Source organism: Primulina tabacum, chromosome 10, assembly GCF_025594145.1.
Source record: "Primulina tabacum isolate GXHZ01 chromosome 10, ASM2559414v2, whole genome shotgun sequence".
Taxonomy (NCBI): Eukaryota; Viridiplantae; Streptophyta; class Magnoliopsida; order Lamiales; family Gesneriaceae; genus Primulina; species Primulina tabacum.
In genome coordinates, this window is record NC_134559.1 from 41,592,906 (window position 1) to 41,602,516 (window position 9,611).

At 43.8% G+C, this 9,611-nt stretch overlaps 6 non-coding genes and 4 pseudogenes across 6 annotated transcripts; all 10 read left to right on the forward strand.

Annotated features, from left to right (window-relative positions):
* Positions 1-353: 353 nt before the first annotated feature.
* LOC142511904 (5S ribosomal RNA) lies at positions 354-472 on the forward strand (annotated as a pseudogene).
* Positions 473-1,317: 845 nt separating this feature from the next.
* Positions 1,318-1,434, forward strand: LOC142514640 (5S ribosomal RNA). The gene has a single exon (XR_012810525.1). It is a non-coding gene; the product is annotated as a 5S ribosomal RNA (ribosomal RNA).
* Positions 1,435-2,146: 712 nt separating this feature from the next.
* LOC142507788 (5S ribosomal RNA) lies at positions 2,147-2,267 on the forward strand. The gene has a single exon (XR_012806033.1). It is a non-coding gene; the product is annotated as a 5S ribosomal RNA (ribosomal RNA).
* Positions 2,268-3,324: 1,057 nt separating this feature from the next.
* Positions 3,325-3,443, forward strand: LOC142514159 (5S ribosomal RNA). The gene has a single exon (XR_012810067.1). It is a non-coding gene; the product is annotated as a 5S ribosomal RNA (ribosomal RNA).
* Positions 3,444-4,127: 684 nt separating this feature from the next.
* Positions 4,128-4,246, forward strand: LOC142511840 (5S ribosomal RNA; annotated as a pseudogene).
* A 683-nt stretch (positions 4,247-4,929) lies between these two features.
* Positions 4,930-5,048, forward strand: LOC142511303 (5S ribosomal RNA; annotated as a pseudogene).
* Positions 5,049-5,729: 681 nt separating this feature from the next.
* Positions 5,730-5,848, forward strand: LOC142511794 (5S ribosomal RNA; annotated as a pseudogene).
* A 682-nt stretch (positions 5,849-6,530) lies between these two features.
* Positions 6,531-6,651, forward strand: LOC142508872 (5S ribosomal RNA). The gene has a single exon (XR_012807072.1). It is a non-coding gene; the product is annotated as a 5S ribosomal RNA (ribosomal RNA).
* A 685-nt stretch (positions 6,652-7,336) lies between these two features.
* Positions 7,337-7,455, forward strand: LOC142514027 (5S ribosomal RNA). The gene has a single exon (XR_012809942.1). It is a non-coding gene; the product is annotated as a 5S ribosomal RNA (ribosomal RNA).
* Positions 7,456-8,137: 682 nt separating this feature from the next.
* LOC142509040 (5S ribosomal RNA) lies at positions 8,138-8,258 on the forward strand. The gene has a single exon (XR_012807231.1). It is a non-coding gene; the product is annotated as a 5S ribosomal RNA (ribosomal RNA).
* Positions 8,259-9,611: the final 1,353 nt, after the last annotated feature.

Consider the following 9,611-nt stretch of genomic DNA (forward strand, 5'->3'; position numbering starts at 1 on the left):
CATAATAATAGCTTTACATTCGCTATTTCTTCTTCTAATTTTTTTCTATTTTGTGGGAACATTTATCGATTTTTGTTGTCGTTAGCCGGTTCTGTGTGGAAGGGTATGACGCAGATTACTCCGGAGACGGTTAACTCATTAAAAACAATTATTTCGACTGTTTTATCCATAATTTACGTAAACGGTCGCGAAACGAGGTCTTCCCAGGGAGGTCACCCATCCTACCTTTGCCATCGCGCCAGAATGCTTAACTTCATGGTTATGATTGGGCGAGAGCAGTGCCGCGTGTTGTCCATCGCCGCCCGCTCCACACGTACTCGAGGGATATAAGAATAAACATCCCACTTAATGTCGGGTGCTATCATACCAGCACTATTGCACTGGATCCCATCATAACTCCGAAGTTAAGCGTGCTTGGGAGAGAGCAGTACTAGGATTGGTGACCCCCTGGAAAGTCCTCGTGTTGTACCCCATTTCGTGTTTTACTATTTTTGATTACTTGTTGACGGACGATTATCTGCTCAAATCATCTGAATATCGATCGGGACCAAATAAGACATGTGAAATTTGCGATTTTTGTTGTCGTGAGGCGGTTTTGACAGACAATTTTCGGCTCAAATCGTGTTGCACCGGATGGGAAGTCCTCGTGTTGCACCCCTTTTCGTGTTTTTCTATTTTTGATTACTTGTTGATAGACGATTTTCGGCTAAAATCATCTGAATCTCGATCGGGACCAGATAAGACATGTGAAATGAAAGTAGCTAAGGCACTGCCGGATTTGGACAAAATTGTAGGCTAATTTGATTGTAAACGGGCAAACGGACGAGACTCATTACTTCGCAATGAGCTGACGAGATTTTATCCAAATTCCTTCTCTAAGACCCTCTCATTTGCGATTTACCGCTTCTGTTAAGCTTTCGTTTCCTCAAGAAATCCGCTTAGAAAGTTCGAAATTCGATTCCGGTTCCATTTTATCGTATCCCAAGCATAATAATAGCTTTATATTCGTTATTTCCTTCTTATTTTTTTTCTATTTTTTGGGAACATTTATTCATTTTTGTTGTCGTGAGCCGGTTCTGTGTGGAAGGGTATGACGCAGATTACTCCAGAGAAGGTCAACTCATTAAAAACAATATTTCGACTGATTTATCCATAATTTACGTAAACGGTCGCGACACGAGGTCTTCCCAGGGAGGTCACCCATCCTACCTCTGCCATCATGGTTATGATTGGGTGAGAGCAGTGCCGCGTGTTGTCCATCGCCGCCCGCTCCACACGTACTCGAGGGATATAGAAATAAACATCCCACTCAATGTCGGGTGCGATCATACCAGCACTAATACACCGGATCCCATCAGAACTCCGAAGTTAAGCGTGCTTGGGCGAGCAGTACTAGGATGGGTGACCCCCTGGGAAGTCCTCGTAATGCACCCCTTTTCGTGTTTTTCTATTTCTGATTACTTGTTGACAGACGAGTTTCGGCTCAAATCATCTGAATCTCGATCGGGACCAGATAAGACATGTGAAATGAAAGTAGATCGGGCACTGCCGGAGTTGGACAAAATTGTAGGCTAATTTGATTGTAAACGGGCAAACGGACGAGACTCATTGCTACGCAATGAGCTGACGAGATTTTAGCCGAATTCCTTCTCTTGACGAGATTTTAGCCGAATTCCTTCTCTAAGACCCTCTAATTTGCGATTTACCTCTTCTGTTAAGCTTTCATTTTCTCGAGAAATCCGCTTAGGAAGTTCGAAATTCGATTCCGGTTCCATTTTATCGTATCCGAGGCATAATAATAGCTTTACATTCGTTATTTCCTTCTTCTTATTTTTTTTCTATTTTCTGGGAACATTTATCGATTTTTGTTGTCGTGAGCCGGTTCTGTGCGGAAGGGTATGACGCAGAATATTTCGGAGACGGTTAACTCATTAAAAACAATTATTTCGACTGTTTTATCCATAATTTACGTAAACGATAGCGATACGAGGTCTTCCCAGGGAGGTCACCCATCCTAGCTCTGCCATCGCGCTAGAACGCTTAACTTCATGGTTATGATTGGGCGAGAGCAGTGTCGCGTGTTGTCCATCGCCGCCCGCTCCACACGTACTCGAGGGATATAAGAATAAACATCCCACTCAATGTCGGGTGCGATCATACCAGCACTAATGCACCGGATCCCATCAGAACTCCGAAGTTAAGCGTGCTTGGGCGAAAGCGCAGTACTAGGATCGGTGACCACCTGGGAAGTCCTCGTCTTGCACCCCTTTCCGTGTTTTTCTATTTTTGATTACTTGTTGACGGACGATTTTCTGCTCAAATCATCTGAATCTTGATCTGGACCAAATAAGACATGAGAAATCACCATAGCTCGGGTACTGCCTGATTTGGACAAAATTGTAGGCTAATTTTATTGTAAATGGGCAAACGGACGAGACTCATTACTCCGCAAAGTGCTCGCGTGATTTTAGCTAAATTTCTTCTCTAAGACCCTCTAATTTGCGATTTACCGCTTCTGTTAATGTTCCGTTTCCTCGAGAAATCCGTTCAGAAAGTTCGAAATTCGATTCCGGATCCATTTTATCGTATCCCAGGAATAATAATAGCTTTACATTCTTGGAAGTCCTCGTGTTGCACCCCTTTTCGTGTTTTTCTATTTTTGATTACTAGTTGACAGACGATTTTCGGCTCAAATCATCTGAATCTCGATCGGGACCAGATAAAACATGTGAAATGAAAGTAGCTCGGGCACTGCCGGATTTGGACAAAATTGTAGGCTAATTTGATTGTAAACGGGCAAGCGGACGAGACTCATTACTACGCAATGAGCTGACGAGATTTTAGGTGAATTTCTTCTCTAAGACCCTCTAATTTGCGATTTACCTCTCCTGTTAAGCTTTCGTTTCCTCGAGAAATCCGCTTAGGAAGTTCGAAATTCGATTCCGGTTCCATTTTATCGTATCCGAGGCATAATAACAGCTTTACATTCGTTATTTCCTTCTTCTTATTTTTTTTTCTATTTTCTGGGAACATTTATCGATTTTTGTTGTCGTGAGCCGGTTCTGTGCGGAAGGGTATGACGCAGATTACTCCGGAGACGGTTAACTCATTAAAAACAATTATTTCGACTGTTTTATCTAAAATTTACGTAAACGGTCGCGACACGAGGTCTTCCCGGGGAGGTCACCCATCCTAGCTCTACCATCGCGCCAGAACGCTTAACTTCATGGTTATGATTGGGCGAGAGCAGTGCCCCGTGTTGTCCATCGCCGCCCGCTCCACACGTACTCGAGGGATATAAGAATAAACATCCCACTCAATGTCGGGTGCAATCATACCAGCACTAATGCACCGGATCCCATCAGAACTCCGAAGTTAAGCATGCTTGGGCGAGAGCAGTACTAGGATGGGTGACCCCCTGGGATGTCCTCGTGTTGCACCCTTTTCCGTGTTTTTCTATTTTTGATTACTTGTTGACAGACGATTTTCGGCTCAAATCAACTGAATCTCGATCGGGACCAGATAAGACATGTGAAATGAATATAGCTCGGGCACTGCCGGATTTGGACAAAATTGTAGGCTAATTTGATTGTAAACGGGCAAACGGACGAGACTCATTACTACGCAATGAGCTGACGAGATTTTAGCCGAATTTCTTCTCTAAGACCCTCTAATTTGCGATTTACCGCTTCTGTTAAGCTTTCGTTTCCTCGAGAAATTCGCTTAGGAAGTTCGAAATTCGATTCCGGTTCCATTTTATCGTATCCCAGGCATAATAACAGCTCTACATTCGTTATTTCCTTCTTCTTATTTTTTTTTCTATTTTCTGGGAACATTTATCGATTTTTTGTTGTCGTGAGCCGGTTCTGTGCGTAAGGGTATGACGCAGATTACTCCGGAGACGGTTAACTCATTAAAAACAATTATTTCGACTATTTTATCCATAATTTACGTAAACGGTCGCGACACGAGGTCTTCCCGGGGAGGTCACCCATCCTAGCTCTGGCATCGCGCCAGAACGCTTAACTTCATGGTTTGATTGGGCGAGAGCAGTGCCGCGTGTTGTCCATCGCCGCCCGCTCCACACGTACTTGAGGGATATAAGAATAAACATCCCACTCAATGTCGGGTGCTATCATACCAGCACTAATGCACCGGATCCCATCAGAAATCCGAATTTAAGCGTGCTTGGGCGAAAGCGCAGTACTAGGATGGGTGACCCCTGGAAGTCCTCGTGTTGCACCCCTTTTCGTGTTTTTCTATTTTTGATTACTGGTTGACAGACGATTTTCGGCTCAAATTATCTGAATCTCGATCGAGACCAGATAAGACATGTGAAATGAAAGTAGCTCGGGCACTGCCGGATTTGGACAAAATTGTAGGCTAATTTGATTGTAAACGGGCAAACGGACGAGACTCATTACTACGCAATGAGCTGACGAGATTTTATCCGAATTCCTTCTCTAAGACCCTCTAATTTGCGATTTACCGCTTCTGTTAAGCTTTCGTTTCCTCAAGAAATCCGCTTAGAAAGTTCGAAATTCGATTCCGGTTCCATTTTATCGTATCCCAAGCATAATAATAGCTTTACATTCGTTATTTCCTTCTTCTTATTTTTTTTTTCTATTTTCTGGGAACATTTATTCATTTTTGTTGTCGTGAGCCGGTTCTGTGTGGAAGGGTATGACGCAGATTACTCCGGAGACGGTTAACTCATTAAAAACAATATCTCGACTGTTTTATCCATAATTTACGTAAACGGTCGCGACACGAGGTTTTCCCAGGGAGGTCACCCATCCTAGCTCTGCCATCGCGCCAGAACGCTTAACTTCATGGTTATGATTGGGCGAGAGCAGTGCCGCGTGTTGTCCATGGCCGCGCGCTCCACACGTCTTCGAGGGATATAAGAATAAACATCCCCTCAATATCGGCTGCGATCATACCAGCACTAATGCACCGGATCCATCAGAACTCTGAAGTTAAGCCTTGCTTGGGCGAGAGCAATACTAGGATGGGTGACCCCCTGGGAAGTCCTCGTGTTGCACCCTTTTTCGTTTTTTTCTATTTTTCATTACTTGTTGACAGACGATTTTCGGCTCAAATCATCTGAATCTCGATCGTGACCAGATAAGACATGTGAAATCAACGTCGCTCGGGCACTGCCGGATTTGGACAAAATTGTAGCCTAATTTTATTGTAAACGGGCAAACGGACGAGGCTCATTACTACGCAATAAGCTGGCGAGAATTTAGCCGAATTCCTTCTCTAAGACCCCTCTAATTTGCGATTTACCGCTTCTGTTTAGCTTTCGTTTCCTCGAGAAATCCGCTTAGGAAGTTCGAAATTCGATTTTGGTTCCATTTTATCGTATCCCAGGCATAATAATAGCTTTACATTCGTTATTTCCTTCTTCTTATTTTTTTTTCTATTTTCTGGGAACATTTATTCATTTTTGTTGTCGTGAGCCGGTTCTGTGTGGAAGGATATGACGCAGATTACTCCGGAGACGGTTACTCATTAAAACAATATCTCGACTGTTTATCCATAATTTACGTAAACGGTCGCGACACGAGGCTTTTCCAGGGAGGTCACCCATCCTAGCTCTGCCATCGCGCCAGAACGCTTAACTTCATGGTTATGATTGGGCGAGAGCAGTGCCGCGTGTTGTCCATGGCCGCGCGCTCCACACGTCTTCGAGGGATATAAGAATAAACATCCCACTCAATATCGGCTGCGATCATACCAGCACTAATGCACCGGATCCAATCAGAACTCTGAAGTTAAGCCTTGCTTGGGCGAGAGCAATACTAGGATGGGTGACCCCCTGGAAGTCCTCGTGTTGCACCCTTTTTCGTTTTTTTCTATTTTTCATTACTTGTTGACAGACGATTTTCGGCTCAAATCATCTGAATCTCGATCGTGACCAGATAAGACATGTGAAATCAACGTCGCTCGGGCACTGCCGGATTTGGACAAAATTGTAGCCTAATTTTATTGTAAACGGGCAAACGGACGAGGCTCATTACTACGCAATAAGCTGACGAGATTTTAGCCGAATTCCTTCTCTAAGACCCTCTAATTTGCGATTTACCGCTTCTGTTTAGCTTTCGTTTCCTCGAGAAATCCGCTTAGGAAGTTCGAAATTCGATTTTGGTTCCATTTTATCGTATCCCAGGCATAATAATAGCTTTACATTCGTTATTTCCTTCTTCTTATTTTTTTCTATTTTCTGGGAACATTTATCGATTTTTGTTGTTGTGAGCCGGTTCTGTGCGGAAGGGTATGACGCAGATTACTCTGGAGACGGTTAACTCATTAAAAACAATTATTTCGACTGTTTTATCCATAATTTACGTAAACGGTCACGACACGAGGTCTTCCCAGGGAGGTCACCCATCCTACCTCTGCCATCGAGCCAGAACGCTTAACTTCATGGTTATGATTTGGCGAGAGCAGTGCCGCGTGTTGTCCATCGCCGCCCGCTCCACACGTCTTCGAGGGATATAAGAATAAACATCCCACTCAATGTCGGGTGCGATCATACCAGCACTAAAGCACAGGATTCCATCAGAACTCCGAAGTTAAGCATGCTTGGTCGAAAGTGCAGTACTAGGATGGGTGACCCCCTGGGAAGTCCTCGTGTTGCACCCCTTTTCGTGTTTTTCTATTTTTGATTACTTGTTGACAGACGATTTTCGGCTCAAATCATCTAAATCTTGATCGGGACCAGATAAAACATGTGAAATGAAAGTAGCTCGAGCACTGCCGGATTTGGACAAAATTGTAGGCTAATTGATTTGTAAAAGGGCAAGCGGACGAGACTCATTACTACGCAATGAGCTGACGAGATTTTAGCTGAATTTCTTCTCTAAGACCCTCTAATTTGCGATTTACCGCTTCTGTTAAGCTTTCGTTTCCTCGAGAAATCCGCTTAGGAAGTTCGAAATTCGATTCCGGTTCCATTTTATCGTATCGCAGGCATAATAACAGCTTTACATTCGTTATTTCCTTCTTCTTATTTTTTTTTCTATTTTCTGGGAACATTTATCGATTTTTGTTGTCGTGAGCCGGTTCTGTGCGGAAAGGGTATGACGCAGATTACTCCGGAGATGGTTAACTCATTAAAAACAATTATTTCGACTGTTTTATCTATAATTTACGTAAACGGTCGCGACACGAGGTCTTCCCGGGGAGGTCACCCATCCTAGCTTTGCCATCGCGCCAGAAAGCTTAACTTCATGGTTCTGATTGGGGGAGAACAGTGCCGCGAGTTGTCCATCGCCGCTTGCTCCACCCGTACTCGAGGGATATAAGAATAAACATCCCACTTAATGACGGGTGCAATCATACCAGCACTAATGCACCGGATCCCATCAGAACTCCGAAGTTAAGCGTGCTTGGGCGAGAGCAGTACTAGGATGTGTGCCCCCCTGGGAAGTCCTCGTGTTGCACCCTTTTTCGTGTATTTCTATTATTGATTACTTGTTGACAGACGATTTTCGGCTCAAATCATCTGAATCTCGATCGAGACCAGATAAGACATGTGAAATGAAAGTAGCTCGGGCACTGCCGGATTTGGATAAAATTGTAGGCTAATTTGATTGTAAACGGGCAAACGGACGAGACTCATTACTACGCAATGAGCTGACGAGATTTTAGCCGAATTCCTTCTCTAAGACCCTCTAATTTGCGATTTACCGCTTCTGTTAAGCTTTCGTTTTCTCGAGAAATCGCTTAGGAAGTTTCTAAATTCGATTCCGGTTCCATTTTATCGTATCCGAGGCATAATAACAGCTTTACATTCGTTATTTCCTTCTTCTTATTTTTTTTCTATTTTCTGGGAACATTTATCGATTTTTGTTGTCGTGAGCCGGTTCTGTGTGTAAGGGTATGACGCAGATTACTCCGGAGACGGTTAACTCATTAAAAACAATTATTTCGACTATTTTATCCATAATTTACGTAAACGGTCACGACACGAGGTCTTCCCGGGGAGGTCACCCATCCTAGCTCTGGCATCGCGCCAGAACGCTTAACTTCATGGTTTTGATTGGGCGAGAGCAGTGCCGCGTGTTGTCCATCGCGCCCGCTCCACACGTACTTGAGGGATATAAAAATAAACATCCCACTCAATGTCGGGTGCTATCATACCAGCACTAATGCACCGGATCCCATCAGAAATCCGAATTTAAGCGTGCTTGGGCGAAAGCGCAGTACTAGGATGGGTGACCCCCTGGGAAGTCCTCGTGTTGCACCCCTTTTCGTGTTTTTCTATATTTTGATTACTGGTTGACAGACGATTTTCGACTCAAATTATCTGAATCTCGATCGGGACCAGATAAGACATGTGAAATGAAAGTAGCTCGGGCACTGGCGGATTTGGACAAAATTGTAGGCTAATTTGATTGTAAACGGGCAAACGGACGAGACTCATTACTTCGCAATGAGCTGACGAGATTTTATCCGAATTCCTTCTCTAAGACCCTCTAATTTGCGATTTACCGCTTCTGTTAAGCTTTCGTTTCCTCAAGAAATCCGCTTAGAAAGTTCGAAATTCGATTCCGGTTCTATTTTATCGTATCCCAAGCATAATAATAGCTTTACATTCGTTATTTCCTTCTTCTTATTTTTTTTTCTATTTTCTGGGAACATTTATTCATTTTTGTTGTCGTGAGCCGGTTCTGTGTGGAAGGGTATGACGCAGATTACTCCGGAGACGGTTAACTCATTAAAAACAATATCTCGACTGTTTTATCCATAATTTACGTAAACGGTCGCGACACGAGGCTTTCCCAGGGAGGTCACCCATCCTAGCTCTGCCATCGCGCCAGAACGCATTAACTTCATGGTTATGATTGGGCGAGAGCAGTGCCGCGTGTTGATCCATGGCAGCGCGCCTCCCACACGTCTTCGAGGGATATAAAGAAAAACATCCCACCTCAATATCCCGGCTGCGATCATACCAGCACTAAGTGCACCGGAATCCCATCAGAACTCTGAAGGTAAGGTCCGTGCCTTGGGCAGTGAGAGCAATACTAGGATGGGTGCACCCCTGGGAAGTCCTCGTGTTGCACCCTTTTTCGTTTTTTATCTATTTTGCATTACTTTGTTGACGAGCGATTTTCGGCTCAAATCATTGAATCTCTATCGGTGACCAGCTAAGACATGTGAAATCAACGTCAGCTCGGTGCACTGCCGGACTTTGGACAAAATTTGTAGCCTAATTTTATTGTAAACGGGCAACGGACGAGGCTCATTACTACGCAATAAGATGACGCAGGATTTTAGCCCGAAATTCATTCTCTAAGACCCTAATTTGCGATTTACCGCTTTGTTAGCTCGTTCCTCGGAAATCCGCTTAGGAAGTTCGAAATTCGATTTGGTTCCATTTTATCGTATCCCAGGCATAAAATAGCTTTCATTCGTTATTCCTTTTCTTATTTTTTATTTCTGGAACATTTATCGATTTTTGTTGTGTGAGCCGGTTCTGTGCGGAAGGGTATGACGCAGATACTGGAGACGGTTAACTCATTAAAAACAATTATTTCGAGTTTTTATCCATAATTTACGTAAACGGTCGCGACACGAGGTCTTCCCAGGGAGGTCACCCA